This window comes from Elaeis guineensis, chromosome 9 (genome assembly GCF_000442705.2).
Source record: "Elaeis guineensis isolate ETL-2024a chromosome 9, EG11, whole genome shotgun sequence".
NCBI lineage: Eukaryota > Viridiplantae > Streptophyta > Magnoliopsida > Arecales > Arecaceae > Elaeis > Elaeis guineensis.
The window spans coordinates 1,026,579-1,037,093 of NC_026001.2; positions in this window are offsets into that span (position 1 = coordinate 1,026,579).

Genomic DNA, 10,515 nt, shown 5'->3' on the forward strand with positions numbered 1-10,515 from the left:
TTTCTCCTGAAATCCTAGTCGTCTCTCTCTCTCACGTTCCTTAGTCTCCACCTAGGGTTGCACGTCAAGGATCATCCGCAATCCAATCAAAGCTTCCGCATTCTCCTTTCTCTTTTCTTCAGTTTCTGCATTAACATCCAGAATCCATACAAGATATCGGTCCACGATTGGTATCGTAGCAGTACCAGGTCCTAATAAAAATTTTCATCCAGCCACTTCCATAATATCTATCATCCACGCATCATTTGAGAGATCATCAACAATATTTAAAGTACTGATGCAACAAGTGATGGCCCCAAGGAGTGAGGGGCAAAACTGAGCTAGGGTTTGTGGGGGCTGACCAATCATATCATGAAACCTAGATCATTGGTTGAATATGGGTCCTGGCTTGAAACTCAAATGAACAATTACATTGCATATGACTTTAGGTGATGTAGATATAGTTTGGCTGGACTCAATTAAGAAAAGTTTTTCAAGATCCTGCTTTTACCAAATAAAATTGAAATATGACTTTAACCTCATGCATCAATAAACTAAGTTAAATACATTGATGTCCTAAAATCATAATGAATATGCTAGAATTGAAATGCTTTACTAATGCATTCACTCATGTTATTGTAGTGCCTACAATTAGGCTATAGCCGTTCATGACTATCTCGATTTGGGTGATATATAGAGGTACTCTCTCTCTCTCTCTCTCTCTCTCTCTCTCAACTCAGCTATATCAAGTTGGGTTTTTGATAGATCCAACTAGAAGTCCACGACTTCCAAGAGTACATAAATTTAATTAAAAAAATATTTAAATCTATTGTCTCTTATTTTTCTCGAGCACCATCAAGCAAAATTAACAAGATAGCCTTAAATAACATCATTAAAAAATTAAAAATTTATATATAATATTTTATTAAGACAACATTGGACATCCAAAAAAGAACTCCAGACAAGATGATTCTCTTATTGAAAAATAGAAAGCCGTGTTTGAAGTCAACCTCAATCTATAGGGTTGTCACGGGTAAAATAAATCTCTAAATCTTTTGTAATATTTACTGGACTCTAACTATTTTTATAATCTTAAATATGAGATAAATTTAAAATATAGTTAATGCATGATCAATTTTTTTATTATCATGATAAAAAAATAATAATTTGATTAAATTGAATAAGATACGGATTGGATTAGATATATAATAGATCAAAATATATCAACCCAAATCAGATATATTTATTAAATTGATAAAAATTTTAAATTCAAATTTAAATATTTTGTTAAATAGGTAATCTATCTCAATCATTAATAAATTAAAATAAAAAAAAATAGATATTTAAGTATCGCCATCTCTATCGTATCATTAACTAAAATTGTACATTGACATCTTTTCAGGATAAAAAAATAATAATAATCGGTCAATTATACTTGTCTCCTGAATCTATTATTTTTTTATATTTAATAATATTTTTTTAAAAAAATTAAATATTATTATATAATGATTAAAATTTTCTATCAGTAAACTTTTTCACATGTGATTTGCGTAGTACTTTCTGAATTAATTGCTATGGGCCCATCGAGTCTTTGCTTTTTTTTTTTCATGATTGTAGAGAATTTATTGTCTACACTGTTTGCCAATCATAATTACTGAATTCTATAATAACGAATCAGAATACGTGTTTTATGAATAAAGTTAATAAAAATCAGTGGCTGTCTGAATTGCATAGCCATGTGGTGCAGGCAGTGTAGGCAGCAATTCCCGGTGACTGATGGATCGGATGTGTGCGGTCTGCCGCTGTGAAAGAAAAAAATGACAGTTTCTTTTTGTATCATTATCCATTGAAAAAAATATTAAACACTAATTTGATGTGATAAGTAATCATAAAGGTTAGAAGAGCAAAGATTGACATGTGACAGGAGGGTGCGAACGGTAATTGAGACCATCCAAGGCTGAGTGTGTAAGTCGTTGTTCCAAGAAGGTATCATATGGACATGATTGATTTTTTTTCCATTTTTATATAAAAACATGTTTGATGAAATAAATATTTTCAGCCAATAATAATGACTGAATAATTTTATCATTTATATAATTTTTTTATTTATATTTTTATTGATAAAGAAGATAGAGTATATGGCTTGATAATAAAAATAATTAGTTTCACTCATTTTTCTTGAGATATGACGGGTGGGGTAGGGTGAAATTAGATTTGATTATTTTATTGGCCATCCGAATTCGAATCTAACTCATTTAAAATAGAATTGGACTATATTTTTCGATCCAATGGATGGGGTCGAGCCTAAAATTCAAATCCCATTGGTGAAGCATGTCGAACACGAGTTTATGTCGTCCAGTTTGAATCCGATCCGAATCTATATATCTATCCTTCTAGGTTATCCTTTTTTTTGTTTTTAAAACATGCTCGGCTTCATCTCGACATCCCTATCTCCTCCTCATCAGCCCTCTTGTCGTTGCCACCTCTGATTCTTTCCACCGACTATTGCTTTCTTAGATTGTCACAGCCTCCCCATCCCATCTTCTTTCTCACATCCTTGCTTCATCCTTAACTTTTGTGCCACCGGATCCTCTTCCTTTTAGATCCTTGCCTCCTTTTTACCTTATGTCACCTCTTCCCTACCTCCCTAGTGCCCACTTTCTCATTAAGTCCTCCCCATCTCTTAGCCTCCCTGCTGCCTCCTTCCAGGCATCCCCTCCTCTCGGCCTTCTTCTTCAATTGAACGGAAAAAAAAAAAAAAAGAAAAACCTTAAGGCCGGTGGTTCAAGCGGCCTTCTCAATCAATTGGAAAGCAAAAAAAATCTAAGGCCCGTGACCTGGCTTGGAAGTCCAAAACTTAAAATAGAGCGGCTGAAGAAGACTCAAAGATTGGACCAGGCTAGACTCGAGTCTAAAAAGTTACTATTGTCCTTTGGGCTGAACCCATTCCGGCCCACCCGATAAGTACGTCTAGGTAGCACGTCGGTTTCCTCTAAATCATTGGAGGTACTAAAAGACCACCTTAGTCAACATAGGAACGTGAAGGATTCAATAATTTCACAAGGGATCTGCAGTTGCATGAAACTTTCTCTGCATATAGCTCGATTTTTTATTAGTATATCAAGACCACGAGGTTGAGGTGCAAGTATTTTGAATAAAGAATATGATTTTTGCACAGCCAAGATAGTAGCATCACATTATTGCTCCGTATGAAACACACTCAATTGTTTTTATATACAGGAATTATGATCACGTTAACCTCCAACTCTTTTTTAGGAATTGTCGGAGACGCATCAAACATGTGAATGGTTCGAGTGAAACCTTGATCGCTTCCAATTTGTTCTCATAAGCGAAGGGTATGGGGCTAGAAACAATGAAAAAGCTATCTTATATATTTTCCTTGATGTAATCTACAACATAAACTTGAGTATCAAATACGAGAACATGCTGATGTAGGATCAATTATATAACGATCTTATCTTCCTGCTTACGTCCAAGAAGTAAGGAATATTGATCGTGTCCAAGAAGTTAGAGTTGTAGTCTTGTCCCTTCGTTCAAACGTTATTTCAATTTCATCTCCATTTATGAATGCCGAGTGAGCCGTAGAACATATCCAAAAACACAGCAGACATACATCAGCGCTGCCAGCAAGAGTAGCTAGATCTTTATTATAAGTTATATAAAACGTACGTCCATTCTTCTTCTAAGATTTTGCATCATAATCACTATCTGGACAATTAACCAATTTATCCATGCAATGGCGTTGATTGAGTAGGAAGGTACAGAGAGACAATGGAAAAGAATGAAGTTGATGGATCTATTGTCTCAAGATTTCTTCTGAGAGAGCAGAAAGTCACTATTTTGAGTAATCCTTCGATTCTTGCTGAGCCGGTGACTAATGTCAGTAATTTGAACTTGACCTTTACAAAAGAATATTCTTAGGATGCAATGATTTTGCAAGCAAACAGACAATTAATTAGAATGTAGACGCAATGTAATTCGATAAACTAATGAGATTGAGTTGAATCAGTGGTTGGAACGGTATTCTATCAAAAGAGATTTGAGGCACCGTGCAAGCCTCCCCAACAACTTTCATCATAAGTAGTCGATCGCCTCCACCACCACCGCCGCTTGCCTGCTGCTGACCACACTTGCACCCAAGCCGCCGTACACGTTCTTCGAGGGTTCATCCTTCCTTCAGCTGTGTCCTCGCCCAGGAGTGGTTGTGAATGATCCCATCAAGCTCGAAGATCTGTATGCATCAGATGGTGGTGACGGTGATGGCTACATGGAAGGCCGCAACTGCGAGGGCGATCCCTAATATCCCACTCGGTCTTTGTTTTGTTCATCCTGTTGCGGCCAATCTCTTCGTCGCCCGATCGTCGGTATCGCACACCTGCAAGAAAAGTCCACACAGACCGGAGATACCTCCGGTGGGGACCTTCCGACGGTCAAGTCAGAGAGGAGACTAAGCAACAGTAAAAAATCCGAGGCTCAGCTGGAGAGAGGAAAAGAGAAAGGGAGCTCAAGAGCTAAAAGGCGCTTCTCGAGACTCAACCCTTGGGACTTAGGACTTGGAACTTACCAATACTGTTGCCTTACCCCGTTTTTATAGTGGAATGTGGTATGGTCCCATCATTAATGGTGCAGACAACTGAGGAGTTGTCAAATCGCCGTGGGCTGTCAAATCGCTGTGGGCTGTCAAGTCACTGGGATCAATCTGTGTCCTCGGCAGGACAATGTCCTAGGACGGCCATGCCGCATGTCCTTGACAAGACAACTGCCCATAGCGGTCGTACGATATTTGGGTGGGCTGGCCGACTATATGTCAGTATTCGGCTACCGAGACGTCGGACGATGACCCAGGGATACCATCGGCTTCTCTGGTGCCTTGCGAAAGTCGGACGTCGGCTGCCACCCCGACAGTGAGTCGGTGATTTGGGTTCGGCCGCTAGGCTGGTCATGAACAGTATGGGTCTGTTCGGCCGGCATATCTTCGACTGGATACTGTCGGCAGCCATCGTCGGCAGTCATTGTCGGCACCGACCGTCGGGGTTGTACGTCGGAGTCATCCGTCAGGGTTGTCCGTCGGAGTCGTTCGTCGATCGTCGATTGGAGTCGTCCGTCGGGGTCGTCCGTCAGAGTCGTCCATCGGTCGTCGATCGGATCGGTCCGGAGGTAAGTCAGCGTATGGGGGTCAGTCAGTATATCCCAACAGTTGCCCCCCCACTCCTGAGTCCGATGTCGTGTTGGCTCGCGTGAACACGTGGGCGACGACTTCGGGCGAAAGGAGTGATTTTCTATCACGTCTTGCCCCGACTCTGGCGATCGCATCAACGAACGATCCGATGTCGGTCGTCCCGACTGTAGGTCGAGCGTGCACGTCGGGTCGGAGATCGACTAACCTTCGAATGTAGCATGACACGATCATCTCGTAGAGTCTGATAGTCGAGTAGCATCCGACGTATCCGATAGTCGAGTAACGCCCGACGTATTCGGATAAGATAACGATGGCAAGTCGAATATTCGTTGTCCGGCCCTTGGTCGGATGTGTGCGTCAGGACATATGATAAACGGTGGCAAGCAGAATATCTTTCGATCGGTCGTGACCAAGTCGGTATGTCGCAAGTCGAACTGCGGTCGTCTTGACATTTTGCCGCTCTTAGTCAAAGCTAAGTCAGCAAGTTAGCCAGCCGCGTTGGTCGAGGCCCTTTGCCTTCAGAGGCCGAGGCCGTCGTAGATTCGGCGATCGAGCCATGGATTCGATGATCGGCGATCGGGCCACAGATTTGGCGATCGTAAATTCGACGATCGACAATCGAGCCGCAGATTTGACGATCGACGATCGAGCCGTAAATTCATCGATCGGCAATCGAGCTGCTTTGGTCGAGGCCCTTTGCCTTCAGAGGCCGAGGCCACCGTAGATTCGGCGATCGGGTTACATTGGTCGAGGCCCTTTGCCTTCAGAGGCCAAGGCCATCGTAGATTAGGCGATCGGGTTACGTTGGTCGAGGCCGTTTGCCTTTAGAGACCGAGGCCGTCGTAGATTCGACGATCGGGTTACGTTGGTCGAGGCCCTTTGCCTTCAGAGGCCGAGGCCACCGTAGATTCGGCGATCGGGTTACGTTGGTCGAGACCCTTTGCCTTCAGAGGCCGAGGCCGTCGTAGATACTCCGCTCCTTCGATCTCTATCAGGATTTGTGCACGAGGAACGAAGAGAGAGGTGTAGAAGTCATACCTACGATGCGTCAGTCTCAGACTCTGTTGTCGGGGCGAGACCCATCTATCAGTGGGGCCCGCTGGATTCAGCAAGAGTTCGATTTTTCTTTTGCTTCTCCTTCTGACCTGTGCCCTCGGTTAGGCGTCGGTCGGAAGCTCCTTCGTCCGCGCGCATGTATTTATACGCGCACTCCAGCAACTTGACATATGTTCGGGAGAGGGTCTTGTCCAAGGAATAGGTGAACCGGGACCTCCTTAGTCCCCTCTTCATGGCCGAGATAGCCATGTCTTCGTTGAGGTTTCGGACCTCAAGTGTGGCCGCGTTGAATCGGGCCACAAAGTGTCGGAGCGTCTCGCTTTCTTCCTGTTTGAGGGAGAAAAGACTGTCCGAGATTCACGGCGGCTTCCGGCTGGTGCTGAAGTAGGCCACGAAAGAATGCTCGAGCTGCTCGAAAAAGTGGACACTCCCCGAGTGGAGGTCGGAGTACCAGGCCCTGGCAGCTTTATGAAGCATGGCGGGGAAGCCGATGCAGAGGAGGGCATCGGTTACCCCCTGGATTATCATGTGAGCTTTGTAGCTCTCTAGATGGTCAACTGGGTCGGTGGAGCCGTCGTAAGGCTCCATGTGAGGCATCTTGAACTGACTAGGGATCAGTTCGTCGAGGACAAATCGAGAGAGAGGTTGGGTGGTCTGGAAGTCGACGTCGTTCGAAGATTTCTGACCATCCATCTGGAGTTGGGCGAGCCGACAGTCGATTTCTTCGAACTTACGTTCATAGTCGTCCAATCGTCGACGTTGGGAAACCCCAGGGGTCGAACCCCCCGACGAGCTTGAGAGTGAGATGTACGGTGTCCGCGGCCGCTTCTCCTTCCTCGCCCGCTCCAGCTGGGAAGGAGAAGGACACCGAGATCGGTGGGTGTCGCGCCGTGGCCGTCTCGCCCCTTCTCGATGGGAGTGTTGAGATGGCTGCTCTTGAGGAGGAGACGGAAGTTGACGCGGACGTCGGCGGCTGCTTCTGGACGGTAGAGGGTGCGCCGCCGGTCATTCCACCGGCGGTTGTGGCAACTGAGTCGGTTGCTGTTGGAGGTTTATGATCGCGTCTGTCAGAACGGTCATTTGCCGTACGATCACTGTGATTTACGCCTCCGTAGTTACCACTGGATGCGGAGAGCTGGGCTCCGCCATGGAAGGTGAAGGAGGGGCCTCTTCCCGACGGGAAGAGTGCCTCGCCGACCCGATAGCTCTCGATCGTTGAGCTCTGATTTTCATCATTTCGAGAGGTTTTTCAAGCTCTGTGGAGCTCGCTGGCTTACCTCTATTAAGTACCCCCTTCCTGGCGCGCCAAATCTATTGCGGCCAATCCTCCCGTCGTCCGATCGCCGGTGTCACGCACCTGCAAGAAAAGTCTGCATAGACCGGAGATGCCTCCGGCGGGGACCCTCCGACGGTCAAGTCAGAGAGAAGACTAGGCAACAGTGAAAAATCAGAGGCTCAACGGGAGAGAGGGAAAGAGAGCTCAAGAGCCAAGAGGCGCTTCTCAAGACTCAGCCCTTGGGACTTAGGATTTGGAACTTACCAATACTGTTGTCTTACCCCGTTTTTATAGTGGAATGCGGTATGATCCCATCATTAATGGTGCAGACAACTGAGGAGTTGTCAAATCATCGGGGGCTGTCAAATCACCGCGGACTGTCGAATCGCCGTGGGTTGTCAAGTCACTGGGATCAATCTGTGTCCTCGGCAGGACAATGCCCCAGGACGGCCATGCCGCATGTCCTTGACAGGACAACTGCCCATAGCGGTTGTACGGCGTTTGGGTGGGCTGGCCGACTATATGTCGGTATTCGACTATCGAGATGTCGGGCGATGACCCAGGGACACCATCGGCTACTCTGGTGCCTTGCGGAAGTCGGACGTCGGCTGTCACCCCCGACAGTGAGTCGGTGATTTGGTTCGGCCGTTAGGCTGGTCAGGAATGGTATGGGTCTGTTCGGCCGGTATATCTTTGGTCGGATACTGTCGGCAGCCATCGTCGGCAGTCATTGTCGGTGCCGACCATCGGGGTCGTCGGTCGGAGTCGTCCGTTGGGATCGTCCGTCGGAATCGTTCGTCGGTCGTCGGTCAGAGTTATCTGTCGAGATCGTCCATCGGAATCATCCATCGATCATCGATCGGATCGATTCGAGGATAAATCAGTATATGAAAATCAATCGGTATATCCCAACACATCCCAACGCAAGTCACCGGCGCGTCACGGCCTGCCGGCCGCGGCTTCCCCGTTTGCGATTTTTCTGTAAATTCCTTTTCAAGGTCTGTCCCGACTCTCTCTCTCCTCCAAATCGAGCGCTCGGTGTCAAGCGGACATCGCGATATTTATCGTATGACTCGGTAGAGAGTATGATATATAGACGGCCACGACTCGTGAGTTGGAGAGTTGGAGTTAAAAACTTTTTTCCGTAATAAAGAAAATGAGAATGAGAGAGAAAAAGCTTGACGAGAAATCCATCTGGCAGACAAAAACATGTGCGTTGGAAGGGGTCAGTCCTGGTGGGCGAGATGTAGATAGATACCGTTTCTTTCGGAGTTTGGACCACTCGTTTGCTGCTCCGACCGGTTAGCCGGATAGACTAAATCTCTCCCCTCCATTCCAGCCACCGCGTTCCGCAGAGGGTGATGCTGCACCGAACGCTGCTTGGCGCGAGTCATGAGGTCGGGCCAATAATTGTATGCCATATCATCGTCTCATTGGATAGAAAATATAGTGTAAAATGGTCTTGCAGCATAGCATCTCATTTTTTTTTTTTTTAATTTTTTCGGATAACATGGTACCTTAACTTTTGGGCCCGGTGGCAAACTTCCAAAAAGATGGAGATTGACCCAAAAGATATCGTAATTTCATATATTTTAACAAAATTCATCGAGGACTGACTCAGCTGTCCCACTCTCGTAAGACAGGATGCAGACTCGATAAATTTAGTTATCTAATTTTGACTGATAGATATAGGACACGTCAAGCAGAGCATGTACTTCCATTTTATGTTCCGATTTGATATAATTATACCATCTTAAAAGCTTCATATGATGAGTCAATCGAATGTAAACATGTCAGTCCTAAAGATGACTACTCATTTGTACGGCCAAAAATAGTCATAGTTAAGTCTAGTTTAGCTTATCCAATTAGATTTGAACCCCACTTTCTTGAGAAAAAAATATTTAAAATTTATTAAAATTTAATGAGATGATCACCTGTAATAAATTAGAGTCCAACCCATATTACTAGTACCAACCCCAAGGAACAGGTTCATTATTAGATTCGATCAATTTACCTAGTAGTTGGGGGTAAAATTTTGCAAGATCCAATTAGGTCATAAGTTGCAATTTTAGCTTTATTTTTTTTTTCATTTTTTCATGAGAGAGAGAGAGAGAGAGAGAGAGAGAGAGAGAGAGATGCCCGTACTATGATTTACTAGATTTATATTTTGGTTTTGCACTATTTGCAAATCAAACTTGGAATCTCTAATTGCTAAGCAAAAGGGATTGATTGCTGAGACAAACCTCAATTCGCTTCCACTCTAGTGGTTTGAAAGAAAAGAATCAAACCCCTTGAAAATTGAATTAATTTCGACTTAGATAGCATTGGAAAATCATAATTGCATCTCATGTACTTACTTCAATTTGATATAGTTATTACAAGTCTTAAAATATAACATGCATTAGTTGGTACAAGTCTTAAATATAACTGCACTATCTTGGATAATAGTTTATAAAATCTTCATATTTTAAAAAGAATCAAATTTATTCAATTTAGATGTGTTCTTTAAATAAATAGTCAACTTTTTTAGTCTAGAAGATCATTGAAATGATGCGAAGATGGCTATACAATTAGTTGGTTAAAGTGTTAGATGTGCAAAAGCAAGTTATGTAGTAGACATATTAAATCATGTAGTGGTAAAATGATATGCCATATAGTTATTGTAAATGCATTCCATATTGCGAGATACGATATATAGCACAATGGTTATTTACATCTCCAAATTTTCAAATATTAGCTATCTTATGAATCTTATCAATGATGAGTGAATTTCAAGCATCATTCTACCAATATGGCACATATGATGTCACGAATTCAAAGTAAATAAGAGGTGAATGCATCGGTTCAAAGACAACTTCTTTTATGATATAAATAAGAGGGATGAGACTCTTAAAAATAAAGAAATATGCACTCATTTGTATCAAGGGGAAAAAACTCTTTAATGCATGATAAATAAAAGAAGTGTTATCTAGAGTGTCATATTTATGACAAAAGCTTCTAAGGG